The following is a 16,384-nucleotide window of genomic DNA, read 5'->3' as shown; positions in this document are numbered from 1 at the left end:
AGGGCCCTTTGTGCATGTTGGACACCCGAGTTTCCACATAAAGGTTTCACTTCACGTTCTATGTTTACTAGAATTAACAAAATCTACAAAGCCTTGGTTTCTCTCCCTTTCCTTTCCTGAAAATTTCCGATGGCAAATTTTGAGCTTTAAGAGTCTAGGTAGTTCTAATTTTCACATTAATTCCACAAATTAATCACCGTACAAACATGAACATGTACTTTTCTGGAAAAGATCATAAAGATACAAAAATATGCCTTTCGGTTCCCTGGGAGACATTTTATACCAGGAAATATTCTTATTCATGCATTGTATTCACTTACAAACAGGCACAGTAAAATCATTAAGTATTCATAAACCAGATGAATGATTCCAAGCTCAGTATTGGAAAGATGAGCTAGATTTTCTACTACAGTCACGTGTCAGCAATCCTATTATAAAAAGGGAAGGGTTAAGAACCTTCCTGTTGAAATCCATTCGTTCAACGCAATGTTTGCTTTCTGCTATCAGGTCTGGCAATTTTTTGACTTTCAAGATTAAGTGATTTATCATGTAAGGAGTTTTTGGATATAATCTTTGGAAGAGAAACAAAAAATTCCTTTCTCTTTAACTCTGGCCCTGGGATTTGTGTTAGATTGCTGTCTTAATGAATTGTTTGCTCATTTTGTATGAAGAAGACAAAGTGTGATCTGAACCTCAGAAGATGTTAGATGCTAAAAATGTACATTATTAACTTTAATGGTCATTTCCCTAAATATAGCTCAAGATCAAATGTTATTAACAGTATGTTTTCTTGTTTCACAGGAAGAGATTATATATCTACCTCCCAGGACTTTAATTTTAAACTCTTGTCAGCAGAGAAACAGATTAAAATAAAATCCCTGGGGACAACTTACCAAATTCTCCTCAAGAAAAAGTCCAGATATCTGGTCAAGGCAACAATTTATCAACAAAACAAGGGATATACAGGAAGATGGAGAGGAAGGATGAAGGTGGAAAAGATAATAATAAAAAAAAAAAAGATCAATTTAACCTGTCTTTCCAGGAGACACAATCAAACTGAAATAAGCTCAGGGGGCCCCCTTTAAGAGGTATGTGTTCCAGGGGCACCTGGATGGCTCAGTCCTTAAGCATTTGCTTTCCACTTAGGTCATGATCCTGGGGTCCTGGGACGGAGCCCCGCATCAGGCTTCCTGCTGGATGGGAAGTCTGCTTCTCCCACTCCCACTCCCCCGCTTGTGTTCCCTCTCTTGCTGTGTCTCATCAAATCAATATAATTTTAAAAGAGGTCTGTTTCTAAAAAGACATTTAAAACAAACAAAAATGTGCTTTTTACTGATTCCTTTAACTCTTGGTACTGCACAAAACAGGTACTACATAAGCATACATTTAGAAATAGTTAATGAATAGGGCACCTGGGTGGCTTAGTTGGTTAAGCATCTGCCTTCAGCTCAGGTCATGATCCCATGATCCCAGGATCCCATGATCCTCGGGTCATGATCCCAGAATCAGTAAGAGGCCTGCTTTTCTTGCTCCCTCTGCCTCTCCTCTTGCTTCTGCACCCTCTCCCTCTGTGTCAAATAAATAAATAAATAAATCTTTAAGGGAAAGAAGGAAATATTTAATGATTAACAGTAATGGGAATGCTTAATTCTCAATATCATCTATAGTATAATTAAAAGGTTTAGGGACGCCTGGTGGCTCAGTTGGTTGGGCAGCTGCCTTCGGCTCAGGTCATGATTCCAGCGTCCTGGGATCGAGTCCCGCATCGGGCTCCTTGCTCAGCAGGAGCCTGCTTCTCCCTCTGCCTCTGCCTGCCATTCTGTCTGCCTCTGCTTGCTCTCTCTCCCTCTCTCTCTGACAAATAAATAAAATCTTTAAAAAAAAAATAAAAGGTTTATGTTTTTAAAAACCTGAAACATAATTAGTAGTCATTAAAATAATTGATCTGTAGGAATCTTTTAATTTGTTTAAATGATATTTAAAGACAAAGATATCAGAAATTTCTTGTGGCTGTGCCAAACAGATCCAGAACTACAATGTCAGTGCAGAGTATAACATCTAGTAGTAACATAGCTTTATTATTCTCAGAACAGAGCACAGAGGATAGGTTTCCTCATCTGATTGCTGTTGCCTGTATTTCCTTCTTACATTCAAGTCTCTGTGCCACAACGTTTTTCTTTTTTTAAGTTTTTATTCCTTTGACAGAGATCACAAGTAGATGGAGAGGCAGGCAGAGGGAGAGGGGGAAGCAGACTCCCTGCTGAGCAGAGAGCTGGGACCCCGGGGACTCCATCCCAGGACCCTGAGATCATGACCTGAACCGAAGGCAGAGGCTTAACCCACTGAGCCACCCAGGCAGCCCTCTGTGCCGTAACGTTCTAAGTCATCACCACCAGGCCCCAGGAAATATCACAAAATTTTGCACACTCCGTTAAGGCTACTCTATTGTGTCACACACCTTCTATTGTTTTTTTTTTTTTAAAGATTTTATTTATTTATTTGACAGAGAGATCACAAGTAGATGGAGAGGCAGGCAGGGGGGGGGGGGGGGGGAAGCAGGCTCCCTGCTGAGCAGAGAGCCCGATGCGGGACTCGATCCCAGGACCCTGGGATCATGACCTGAGCCGAAGGCAGCGGCTTAACCCACTGAGCCACCCAGGCGCCCACCTTCTATTGTTTAACATAAATTTCCTAGGATGGGGAGATCTCAGAGGATTACAGAGAATTTTGACTCTCGTTTCCTCCGCTCATTCTTGTGTGAGCTCTCTCGAGGGCAAATGCCCTCCCATCCCTCGAAGGGAAGGCCTGGCAGTGAGCAGCAGACGGCCCAGGCACGTGACGGGCACGGAGCCCTCTCATTTCCTAAGGGGTCCCGGCTGCAGTCGGCGCTGACGTCCTCCTCCTTACCCACAAGCCTCCGGGCCCGCAGGGCGAGCAGGAAGAAGGCGTGTGGGGCCCGGTGCCCGCCAGGGAGGTCGGCGCTTCCTCACAGCGACTGAGATGCCGCCAAGGCTTGCGATTGTGGGGCGGGACGGGGGTGGGGGGGGCATCCGGGACTCACATCCGAGGCTGAGAGAGACGCTGTCTCCCACGGCTCAGGTCTGAAATTGCTGCCACGGTTTCAGACGCAGACCCATGTGAAATAGGAAGCTCTGACTCTGACAGCTGTCGGACAGAAGGCAGCCGAGGAGACACACAAAGTGTTCTTCTCTTTCCCGGTCATCTTAGCCCGGCCCTCGTTTGTAGGTTATTTCTGACGTCTAGGAAGTGTGCAGCAGGGTCCCTCTGAGGAGGACCATATGGTGTTTAATATGTGTTGTTAACTGAATAAGTCTCAAAGAACACGCACGGACGCAGTTTTACCTCACAGGCCCAACCTTTAACCTGTCTTCTGGTTGTGTGTGTGTTTTGTTTTTTTGACTTTCCATCGTATCATTTCTTCCTGCCTCTACCTTTATTGCCTGCGGTCTCACTTCTTGTCTAGACTCTCTCGGGCCCCTCCTCTCCGCCCGGCTGACTACCCTCTTCCTCCTTTCGCTCCCCCAACCCCGCCCGCGCCACAAACCCAGGACTGCATTTCCCAGCAGGCGCCGCGGCTAGCGGCCAATGAGGGGCTGAGGATTTGGCGGCGGCGGCGACGGCGGCGGCGGCGGCGCTCCGAGAGCCGGGTGGGGGGGCTTTGTGCGCGGCGGCGGCGGCGGCGCAAGCGGGCGGCGGCGGCAGCAGCGGCGGGAGCGGCGGCCAGGACGGAGGCGGAGGCCGAAGGTGACTGTCCGCTGGTCGCTGCGGAGAGGCGTGCGAAGGCCAAGTCGAGCCCCGAGGACCTTGTTGCCCCGGCCCGGCCGCCAGCCACAGCCTTCTCTCTAGCAGCAGAAGCTGCGCGGCGACCCCCCATCCTTCCACCGCCCCTGCCCACCCCACCTCCCGCAGCCTTCCTCCTCTCAGCTTCACGCCCGGCCCGGTCCGGCCGCGGCCCTTCTCGGTGCCGGCAGCCATGGCAGAGGCGTCCGGCGCGAGGAAAATCTAGCCCGGGGATTTCATGCGGCCTAGCTCGGTTCAGTGTCCTCCCCCCGCGGCGCCGGCGGCTGCCCGCACCTCAGCCCCACTCCGGGCCTCCGTGTCTCTCCTGTGATCGTACTGACACGGCCGGGGGGTTAGAATGGAACAAACTGAAGGTAAAGTGAGAGAGAGAGAGAGAGAGAGAGAGAGAGAGAGAGAGTGTGTGTGTGTGTGTGTGTGTGTGTGTGTGTGTGTGTTGGAAGGAAGGGCTGAGGAGGGAACGACGAGGAGGGGGCGACCTAGGGATGGGACCCGGGTAGAGAGACCCCAACAGGGATGGGAGGACCAGCGGGTGGCCGGAAAGGCTTCTGGGGGAGTCTAGGAGGTAAAGCAGAGGGCCAAGTAGGGGTTGTGGAGGAGATAGGGAGGTGGGGCAGGGAAGGTAGGATTGGGGTAAGAGATGGAGTGGCGCTGAGCTGGGAATTGGGAGTAGAGGTGGGATGGGGGCGGGGATAGAGATGGAACGGGGGAGGGGCAGGGGAAGAGAAGAAGAGTTAGGTTTGGAGAAGATTAGAGACCTGGGTGGACTGAGAAATAGGTTTGGGGGTGCAGTGTGGAAACTAGAAGAATCTGGGGGAAGGGGGTAGAATTTGATGGAGATATGGGGCATCAAGAGACAAACGAGGGAATGGAAGTGGAGGAAAAGGTGGATTTGGAAAAGGGATAAGAAATTGTTGAGACAGGATGCATAGGAAGATAGGAAATGGACTCGGGAAACTGGGAGACCTAGGATTGGTATAGGGAAGGAAATTAGCTGAATGTTGAGAAGGATGAGAACTATCGACCAAGCATCACAGAGTGGGTGGAAAAGAAGGGGAAGGGGGTTGTAAAGAAAGAGAAAGCCTTTTGTTCCTGTATTTCTGTGTATTCTGGGCCTTTTCTTTCAAGGCTAGTGAACATAGAAGCTAGTGGTTATGGTGTTGTGATTGTTGTGAAATGGGGAGGTGTGGGTTTTACTGCTTTGAGGGAGGAGGAGATGTGTTAGTGTTATGGTAGCAAGACAGTAGAGACATGGCCATAATTTGATGGTTTTGCTAAGGGAGTGAAGACTGTTCAGATTTAAAGGGGGTAGGGGCAGCCATGTTTGCTGCCAGGCACTGCAGTGTAAATAAATTCCTTCTTTCCGACATCAGTGTGAATCTGGAAGGGGCCAGTTCATATTGTTAACCCCCTTTCTTTCTATTCATGAACCCTACCCATACATCTTGTGGTAATTTAATATTATTCATAACCACCAAAGGAGGTAGTGATGTTTTCCATCTTGTGTGTTTTGCTGCTCCCCCCACCCCCTTTCCCTCTTCCTTCTGGTTGCAAACAAGGCATGCTAATGAGCTGCAGTGTAATATTAACCCTTTTTATAAAGTGGAAACTATATTTTTACTAGCTGAAGGAATCATTACTATCATATTTCAAATGTGATAATGAAAAGTCTTAACTATTGAAAATTCATTTGTTTTAGAAGCTTCAGAAGCAGTCAACATGTTTTCTGAAATTCTTTACATAAACAAGGAAATTGCATTGGTTATTTTTCTTGGGCTTGTGCTCTTGGCAAAGCATCGTGTGGGGGTGAGAAGGGGTAGAAAGATCTGCTCGTGGTAGATTATGTGTTTGCTGTATTTTGAATGTTGGAAAATTAGAAATACATGTATTTTAAAATACTGTTTTTGGTAGTTCACGCTTATAGGTGATGGGTGTGTTAAGAAGTGTTTTCTTTTTTTATGCACTCTCTCTCCTCCATCCCTTCTTTTGCTTTCATGTGTCTAGCTCAGTACAGTCTCCAAATGCCAGTTCAGCACAGTGTAATGATCTATGAAGTAGGCATGCAGTTCTTAGAGCCTCAGTGAGGTGCCAGTTTTTGGTTTTTTCTTTGTTTTGTTTGCTTGTTTTTGGTGGGAACTTCAGGTTGCTCTGAGGAAAGCTACAGTAACTCTTTAATGTATCAAAATGTAACTCTTAGGTAATTTGAAATGGTTACTGTTCTAAGGGTTTAAATCCTGACAAATTTAACAGTAGATAAATTAAGTGTAGCCTATTTTCTTTTCATATTGAAAGAGATTAAATGTGTGTGTGGTGTGTGTGTGTGACCTTTTGTTTTTGTTTTATACTTGTAATTGGGGTGATCCAAACTTTAACCCATCATATTGATTTTGAAACTGTTGTCTAATACCAGAAAGTCCTGTTAAAATTGTGCTATGATGGCCTCAAACCAGTTGTACTACATATTGATTTAACCTGTTTTACTGCAACATCCTTTCAGTTGTTATAAAGAAGTTTAGGATGTATTCTTGGTTTGTTAGAAAAATGAAATTGAATTTTGTTAGAGTAGTACTTTGTGAGGGTATTTGCTAGTTTGAAGGCCAGGTTTACAACTTGGAGTATTTTGGTTTGATGATACTCAGTCTGAATCTTTAAGAATTCGGTGAGGAGAAGTTTCACTCAAAAATGCCTTTCAATATGCTTTTTGGAATTTATAGAGATTTTTCATGTTTATGTCTTCCACTCAATTGACATGTTATTTATAATTAATTGGTAAATTGTGTGCATGAACTATCAGTGCCATAAACTTTTAGGAAAATAAGAAATTATGGTATATTAAAATAAGAAAAAACTCATGTTGGAAGCTTCAATTACTTAAGAAAAAAAGTGTATTCCTGTGTATTCAGTGGTCAAGATCAGGGTCTCCTGCCTTGCTATAAGTATTCTGGCTCCTTGAATGGGTATCCATATAATGAAGAAGGCTGTTCTAGTTAGATGATAATTATTAAAACTCAGACTTTGCTCCGATTACTGTGTCCATCAGCACACCTGCTACCTGCGATGGCTTTTTTTTCCCTTTAAACTTTAATAAATACGCTCTTTCTTACTGTAATCAGATTGGTTGAATTTTGGGTAAAGGAAATTGGTTGCCTTTGAGATTGGCCATCATCGAGTGGAATGTCAAGTCTATTCTGTTTCTGGAGTTTATAGTGTTTATAATAATCATAGCAAAGCTGCTAATAGTCATCTTCTTACAGTGTGCTATGCTGAGTGTTTCACGTGTATGATTTCTTTTTATCCTTCCACTCTAGTTGTATGAGGTTACTACTATTAACTCCCTTTACAGGTGGAGAAATTGAGGTTGAGTAACTCAACACCACACAGATGGTAACTAGCCAAGTCAGTATTTGAACCCAGGTCTTTCTATTTATAGAACCTGGATCTGCAGAACTTTTCATTTCTTTTTAAAAAAAAATGTGTGAAGATAATATATGTTCATTATTTAAATTTTTTTCAAATATTATAAAAGGCTAAGAGGTAGAGGGGAAAATAGTTGACACCCTGTTTCCCCCGATAACCATTTTGAAGTTTCTTCTGAGTTTTCCTAGAAAATATCTGTACATACATATGCAGATTTGTCTTCAAATGCATATAAATTGGGTCATACCTACGGTCTGCATATTGCTTTTCTGTTTTAATAGGCTACCTGGGACAGCCTTTTAAATGAGCACATATTGATCTACAACTTTTTTTTTTTTTTAAAGATTTTATTTATTTATTTGACAGACAGAGATCATAGGTAGACAGAGAGGCAGGCAGAGAGAGAGAGGCAAGCAGGCTCCCCGCTGAGCAGAGAGCCTGATGTGGGACTCGATCCCAGGACCCTGAGATCATGAGCTGAGCCGAAGGCAGCGGCTTAACCCACTGAGCCACCCAGGCGCCCCTACAACTTTTTTTTTTAAGGGTCATATAGTATTCCTTTGTTTGGAATATTGATTAACATCAGGATGTTAACAGATTTTTTGCTGTTTTGATTAATATAACAGGTCTTGAATTAAGTCCCTAACAGCCCATTTAAATGGAGGAGATACTGCCTTCAGCTCAGGTCATGATCCCAGGGTCCTGGGATCGAGCCCCGAATCGAATCGGGCTTTCTGCTCAGCAGGGAGCCTGCTTCCTCCTCTCTCTCTGCCTGCCTCTCTGCCTACTTGTGATCTCTGTCTGTCAAATAAATAAATAAAATCTTTAAAAAAAATAAATAAATGGAGGAGATACCACCGTCCAACTACTTTATTTTATAAGAGAGAAAACAGAGGCCTAAGGAAGTTAAGTTCAAGGCTTTGGTAACAGACTTGTTACCTGGGTCTTTATACCACACTACATTACTTCATTATTATGAAGGTATTTGAGCTTTCTGTAGAAGCTCAAGGTGAGGGGGAATATTCAAGGTTAGGCATGTTTAGCATAATGAGTGCAAGGGGATTAAGTTTCAGTGAGGCAAAGGATCTTGTTTGGCTTTTTTCATACTTGTTCACCATATTGTACGTATAGCATATGTACAGACAATTTTTTCATACGTAAATGAACCTTGTACAAGTATCTTAAAGTTTGTGCTTTGGATAATGAAGCGGTTTTGGCAGAATTTTTTTCTGTTTTAATAAAATTATCAATGAAATAAGATAACAATGAAATGAAAAAAATAAGAGGTCCATTATGGTTGTGGAAAGAAACTTGGAAAGAAAATTGAGGCACTGTTAAGTTTTTTAAAATGAGCTAAAAAATAGCTCATTGAAAACAAGTTTTAAAAGATCTTAGCAGGCACCACTGATTATTTTTAATTATTTTTGTCTATCAGGAAGAAAACAAGTTACCATGGATACTTATTCATTGGGTTCTTTTGAAACAAAGTCTGTTTTAGACACTTAAAAAATTAAAGTCATAAAAACCTTAAGAAGATTTAGAATTTGGTATCTATAAAATCTGTTTCCTGGTGCGGTGGTGTTTTTAGTTTTACTTAAAAAAAAATAGAGTCTGTTATTTTTTGAAAGAAATGAAATGAAATCAACTGAAATGATTTATTCCTTTGTTAATAAACAACATGCCCAGCTTTTGAGTTTTTAAATGAATGGTGACCTTATTTCTGCAGGCTAATGTTTTTATAAATGTTAATAAAGTTAAATTTAGGAAATTGATTATACTACAACTATCTATACTACAACTACCTAACACATTTTTAAAAAGCTTACAGGGTTTTCATTTTGGTTTTTATTGTTGACTTTACTGAGTACTTAATAAGTACTTTCAAACACTTATGTATTATGTTGTACCTGCACAGTGTGGCATAAAAAGTAAAAGGCATATTTAAAATTTTGTGAATTTAGAGAATGTTCCGTTTTTACTAGATGGATATGTGTTGTTACTCCTGAAGTACATCAGCCCATCGATGAGATTTGAATTTGAAAAGCTCTTTGAAAAATGATTCTTGGCTGTTAAATTTTTTAAGATGTGCATCTGTGTCATCATTGACTGATCTACAATGATAACTCTTATTTCTTATCAGGTTCCCTTTTTTCCATGTAGATTTAGAGCTATATTGAGAAAGTGAATAGGACAATGAAAAAATTTTATATAAGAATATGAATTCTATATATATGATATATAAATATAAATAAATAGATACATTTATCTAATAATACCTTGCACTTAACTACATTTTCTGAGATGTTTGATTGCATCCTTACACAGTAACTTGACTTTGTTTTAAAATGTGAAGTTGGAAAGCACAAGAATTATTTAACCCAAATTTAAAGATGGAGAAATTGAGATTTCAGGAAATCCTCAGGCCAAATAGATTGATGTGTTAAGTAGAATAAGGTTTTCAGATTTTTGTCTGATTACTTAAAAAAAACTTTTTCAGGGGTGCCTGGCAGGTGGTCAGTAGAGCACGTGACTCTTAATCTTGGGGTTGTGAGTTCAAACCCCACATTAAGGGTGGAGCTTATTTAAAAACTTTTTTTAGAAATATGTATGTTTTTTTGACTTTTTTTTTCATAGCCTGCATTATCCTTCTTTTAATAAACACTAACTAACAATAAAGTATTTTTCTACCGTAGAACATACTTTTAAAATTTTGGTATAATGTGTGAACATCTTAAAATATAGAAGTAGATATTTTTAATTTAAGAAATGTATGTATCCTGATTTTTTTTTTTAAAGATTTTATTTATTTATTTGATAGAGATCACAAGCAGGCACAGAGGCAGGCAGAGAGAGAGAGGAGGAAGCAGGCTGCCTGCTGAGCAGAGAGCCCGATGCAGGGCTCGATCCCAGGACCCTGGGATCATGACCTGAGCCGAAGGCAGAGGCTTAACTCACTGAGCCATCCAGGCACCCCTGTATCCTGATTTTCTAAGTAAAACAAAACTTAGTTTATCAAATTAATTTGAGGTTAAGAAGTCTTATATGGAGGCTTGCTTTTACTTAATGGCATTTTAGCTGTGGTCAAGATAGTATTGTGTCTGTTGAGTCTTGTATTACTAGTACCTCTTAACTGTAGAGTCTTAAGAATAACTGTACATTTAAAAACACACACAAAACACCTTAAAAAAGAAACATTTCGAAACTTTTAAATTGTGAAACATTCCATATAAAGAAAAAAAGCATAAAACGTAAGTGTACAGTATAAGCAAATAATTAGAAAGTAAACATCATATAGTCACCGCCTAGGTAATAAACCCTTAAAGGAAAACTACAGAAACCACTTCATTCCTTTAGCTGGTATTACCTTGGTGGTAGTCAGGGTTTCAGGGTAACAATATGCTGAAAGTAACCTGAAAAATTAACCCATGAGGGGTCAGGAAATGTAAAAACTGAATCATCAGTTTTTGTTATTATCAAAAGTGTTATCTAGATAATTTAAAAAAATGTTTCCTAGCAGTGTAGTCATTTAGGGATTTGAAATCTTAGTGCTATATTAGTGAATGTGAAATAAAAAATTTAATGAATGTGAAATAAAAAATAACACTAAATTCTGTAAGAATCATGCCATTTTATACAAAGTGTTGTTTTTTCAGAGTTCATCTCTGTTGCAGTTTTTGGTAGAATTTAATGACTAGTTTTAGATTGATGCGCAGATTCTAGCAATGACTTTTGCCTAGAAAATATCCAATTTGCCTATATATTAATATTCAAACTTAAGTTATCTTATTTTATAAAAACTACTTGGACTCTCTTGCTTTCACATTAATGTAACCATTCAAGAAGTATTAACCTGAGAAGTAATCAGTAGTGACAATCTATTTTGACACTTCATCCTTGATGCCTCTTGATTCTTACCTTTTCTGTATTTTGTCTAGGTGAATCAAGTTTTTTTTAAAACTGGAGAAACTTAGCTTTATTTTGCTTCTGTCTTACTAGACTGTTTTCTTTTATGTTCAGTAGGGTTAAATGTTCGTTTTTGAGGATTTTGATAGCAGAAAAACTTGAATTTTTTTCCTTTCTACCTGACAAATACAGTCTATTTGCATAACATTCTGCAATGTGTTTTTTTTTTTTTCTTAAAGATTTTATTTATTTATTTATTTGACAGAGAGAGAGAGAGCAGGCAGAGAGGCAGGTAGAGAGAGAGGAGGAAGCAGGCTCCCTGGTGAGCAGAGAGCCCGACGAGGGGCTCGATCCCAGGACCCTGAGATCATGACCTGAGCCAAAGGCAGCGGCTTAACCCACTGAGCCACCCAGGCGCCCCTGCAATGTGGTTTTGAAAAAGACATTTTTACAACTCATTTACGTACATAAATTAAAGCCTTTATTTGGTTATTGTAATCTTGTCACTTTAAGCTGTTTGTTTCTTTTATGATTTCTGCAGGATCCAAATACATTAGAACATAGTATTTCATATTGATTGTGATGAGAAACTCCTTTTTTTTTTTTTTTGTAAGATTTTATTTATTTATTTGAGAGATAGAGATCACATCTAGGCAGAGAGAGAGGAGGAAGCAGGCTCCCTGCTGAGCAGGGAGCCCAGAATCGGCTAGGTCCCAGGCTCGATCCCAGGACCCTGGGATCATGACCTGAGCCAAAGGCAGAGGGTTTAACCCACTGAGCCACCCGGGCACCCTGATGAGAAACTTCTTGCTGTGCTTTACCATACCCTTGAATTCCTTTCTATAATGCAGTAGAATGTTGTTCTTTTTTATTCTAGCTCATTTTTCCCCTAGCAAAGATGAAAAATATTTATTTTAGATTTTGAAATGAACATGTGTTGTATTTTCCTAGATGTGGAAGCAAACATGATTTAAAATACTTTTTTTTAAAAAAAGAGTTTATTTATTTATTTGACAGAGATCACAAGTTGGCAGAGAGGCAGGCAGAGAGAGAGAGGAGGAAGCAGAGAACCCGATGTGGGGCTCGATCCCAGGACCCTGGGATCATGACCTGAGCCAAAGGCAGAGGCTTTAACCCACTGAGCCACCCAGGTGCCCCTTAAAATACTTTTTTAAACCTAACTTAGGTAATTTGGCTTTGTGTATGAAGTAGAATTGATATGCTTTTGGCCAACTCATGGTTTCTGTGTTATCATCTGTAAAATTAAACATGGATCATTAGGGGCGCTTCCTGCTGAGCAGGGAGCCGGGTGTGGGGCTTGATCCCAGGACCCTGGGATTGTGACCTGGCTGAAAGCAGACGTTTAATGAATGAGCCACCCAGGCACCCTCTAACTAAGAATGTGATTTTTTAAAATTCACATATAATTTTGTTGTATGGGTGTGCCATATCTGTTTACCATTTTTCTGTTGATGGTATTTTAGGCACTTCACAATTTTTGGATATTATGATTTGATGAACATCCTTATACATTAAAAAAATAAAAAACTGTATGACTATGATTATTTCATTACAATAAATTCCTAAAAGTAGAATTACATAACAGATATGAACATTTCAGAGGTTTTTTTTAAAAAAATTTATTTTGAGAGAGAAAGCACGCATGCTTGTGCGCACACACACCTGTGGGTGAGAACGGGGGGGGGGCGGGGAGGAGCAGAGGGAGAGAGTTTCAACCAGACTCTCTCTGTGAGCACAGAGCCCATGTGAGCTTGCTCTGACAACCCTGAGATTATGATCTGAACCGAAACCAAGAGTCTTTGACGCTTAACTGACTGAGCCATCCAGCTTTTTTTTTTAAATACTTTTTTTTTTTTACATTTTCAACATTTATTTATTTAATTTATATATATTTATTTTTATTAACATATAATGTTTTATTTTTTTCAGGGGTATGGGTCTGTGATTCATCAGTCTTACACAATTCATAGCACTCACCATAGCATATACCCTCCCCAATGTCCATAACCCAGCCCCCCATCCCTACCCCTGCACCCCCCAGCAACCTTCAGTTTGTTTCCTGAGATTAAGAGTCTCTTATGGTTTGTCTTCCTCCCCAGTCCGATCTTATTTCATTTTTTCCCTCCCTACCCCACCATGATCCCCCACATATGATAATTGTGTTTCTCTGATTGACTTATTTTGCTTAGCATAACAACCTCTAGTTCCATCCACGACATTGCAAATGGCAAGTTGTTTTTTTTTAATGGTTGCATTGTATTCCATTGTATATCTTTTTTTTTTTTAAAGATTTTATTTATTTATTTGACAGAGAGAGATCACAAGCAGGCAGAGAGGCAGGCAGAGAGAGGGGAGGAAGCAGGCTCCCTGCTGAGCAGAGAGCCCGATGCGGGGCTCGATCCCAGGACCCTGAGATCATGACCTGAGCCGAAGGCAGTGGCTTAACCCACTGAGCCACCCAGGCGCCCCTCTATTGTATATCTATATCACATCTTCTTTATCTATTCATCTGTCGATGGACGTCTAGGGTCTTTCCATAGTTTGGCTATTGTGGACATTGCTGCTATATAAACTTTTGGGTGCACGTTCCCCTTCGGATTACTACATTTGTATCTTTAGGGTAAATACCCAGTAGTGTGATTGCTGGGTCGTAGGGTAGGTCTATTTTCAACTTTTTAAGGAACCTCCATACTGTTTTACAGAGTGGCCGCACCAGCTTGCATTCCCAACAGTGTAGGAGGGTTCCCCTTTCTCTGCATCCTCACCAACATTTGTCATTTCCTGACTTGTTAATTTTAGGCATTCTGACTGTCGTAAGGTGGTATCTCACTGTGGTTTTGATTTGTATTTCTCTGATGCCGAGTGATGTTGAGTACTTTTTCTTTGTCTGTTGGCCATTTGGATGTCTTTGCAGAAGTGTCTGTTCATGTCTTCTGCCCATTTCTTGATTGGATTATTTGTTCTTTGGGTGTTGAATTTGATAAGTTCTTTATAGATTTTGGATACTAGCCCTTTATCTCACATGTCATTTGCAGATATCTTCTCCTATTCTGTTGGTTGTCTTTTGGTTTTGTTGACTATTTCCTCTGCTGTGCAAAAGCTTTTGATCTTGATCAAGTCCCAATAGTTCATTTTTACCTTTACTTCCCTTGTCTTTGGCTATGTTTCTAGGAAGAAGTTGCTGTGGCTGAGGTTGAAGAGGTTGCTGCCTGTGTTTTCCTCGAGGATTTTGATGGATTTCTGTCTCATATTAAGGTCTTTCATCCATTTTGAGTCTATTTTTGTGTGTGGTGTAAGGAGATAGTCCAGTTCCATTCTTCTGCACGTGGCTGTCCAATTATCCCAACACCATTTGTTGAAGAGACTGTCTTTTTTCCATTGGACATTCTTTCCTGCTTTGTCAAAGATTAGTTGACCATAGAGTTGAGGGTCCATTTCTGAGTTCCCTATTCTGTGCCATTGACCTGTGTATCTGTTTTTCTGCCAGTACCATACTATCTTTTTTATTACAGCTTTGTAATAGAGCTTGAAGTCTGGAATTGTGATGCCGCCAACAGTGGTTTTCTTTTTCAACTGGCTATTCGGGGTCTTTTCTGGTTTCATATAAATTTTAGGATTATTTGTTCCATTTCTTTGAAAAATATTGATGGTATTTTGATAGGGATTGTGTTAAAAGTATAGATTGCTTTAGGTAGCTTAGACATTTTCATATTATTCTTCCAATCCATGAGCATGGAACATTTTTCCATTTCTTTGTGTCTTCCTCAATTTCTTTCATGAGTACTTTATAGTTTTCTGAGTACAGATTCTTTGCCTCTTTGGTTAGGTTTATTCCTAGGTATTGTATGGTTTTGGGTGCAATTATAAATGGGATTGACTCCTTAATTTCTCTTTCTTTTTTCTTGCTGTTGGTGTATAGAAATACAACTGATTTATGTGCATTGATTTTATATCCTGATACTTTACTGAATTTCTGTACAAGTTCTAGCAGTTTTGGAGTGGAGTCTTTTGGGTTTTCCACAAAAGTATCATATCATCTGCAAAGAGTGAGAGTTTGACTTCTGTGCTGATTCAGATGCTTTTATTTCTTTTTGGTGTCTGATTGCTGAGGCTAAGACCAAGTGGCATTTGTTCTTGGGCTGCAAGGTTGGTTCAACATCCACAAATCAATCAATGTGATACAATACGTTAATAAAAGAAAGAACAAGAACCATATGATACTCTCAATAGATACTAAAAAAGCATTTGACAAGTCCAACATCATTTCTTGATCAAAACTCTTCACGGGGTGCCTGGGTGGCTCAGTGGGTTAAAGCCTCTGACTTCAGCTCAGGTCGTGATCTCAGGGTCCTGGGATTGAGCCCCGCATTGGGCTCTCTGCTTGGCGGGGAGCTGCTTCCCTTCCTCTCTCTGCCTGCCTCTCTGCCGACTTGTGATCTGTGTCTGTCAAATAAATAAATAGGATCTTAAAAAAAAAAACAAAAACACCAAAAACTCTTCACAGTGTAGGGATAGAGGATATATACTTCAGTATCATAAAAGCCATCTATGAAAAACCCACAGCAAATATCATTCTTTTTTTTTTTTTTTTTTTTTTTTAATTTCACACACACACAGAGATCACAAGTAGGCAGAGAGGCAGGGAAGCAGGCTCCCTGATGAGCAGAGAGCCTGATGCGCAACTCGATCCCAGGACCCTGAGATCATGACCTGAGCCGAAGGCAGAGGCTTTAACCCACTGAGCCACCCAGGCGCCCCGCAAATATCATTCTTAGTAGGGAAAAACTGAGATCTTTTCCCCTAAGGTCAGGAACACAGCAGGGCTGTTCACTATCACCACTGCTATTCAACATAGTACTAAAATAAGTTTTGTTTAGAAATAATTCACATACCATGTAATTGACCCATTTAAAGTATACAGTGCACTGTTTTTCGTATATTGGTAGAATTATACAACCATCACCACAGTTAAAATTAATTTTATTATTTTTTAAAGATTTATTTGAGAGGGAGAGAGTTGGGGGAGGAGCAGAGGGAGAGAATCTCCAAGCAGACTCCCCGCTGAGCGCAGAGCCCCACACAGGGCTTGATCTCATAACTGTGATTATCATGACCTTAGCCAAAACTTAGAGTCAGACACTCAGTGGACTGAGCTACCCAGACGCCCCTTACCACAATTAATTTTAGAATATTTCCAGAAAGTTTTGAGTTAACTTAAACACCC

The 16,384-nt window shown here is 40.6% G+C and overlaps 1 protein-coding gene across 1 annotated transcript in view; it reads left to right on the top strand.

Moving 5' to 3' along the window:
* The first annotated feature begins 4,066 nt into the window (after positions 1–4,066).
* NSD3 (nuclear receptor binding SET domain protein 3) overlaps positions 4,067–16,384 on the top strand; it is a 126,702-nt gene continuing 114,384 nt past the window's right edge. Inside the window, exon 1 of the mRNA XM_047717103.1 lies at positions 4,067–4,175. The gene's annotated coding sequence lies outside the window, so the exon portion shown is untranslated. The remainder of the gene's footprint in view (positions 4,176–16,384) is intronic.

The sequence above is a fragment of the Lutra lutra genome, chromosome 2 (assembly GCF_902655055.1).
Source record: "Lutra lutra chromosome 2, mLutLut1.2, whole genome shotgun sequence".
NCBI classification, from domain to species: Eukaryota; Metazoa; Chordata; class Mammalia; order Carnivora; family Mustelidae; genus Lutra; species Lutra lutra.
The sequence above is the reverse complement of the archived record's forward strand: the minus strand, read 5'-3'. Positions and strand labels throughout refer to the sequence as shown.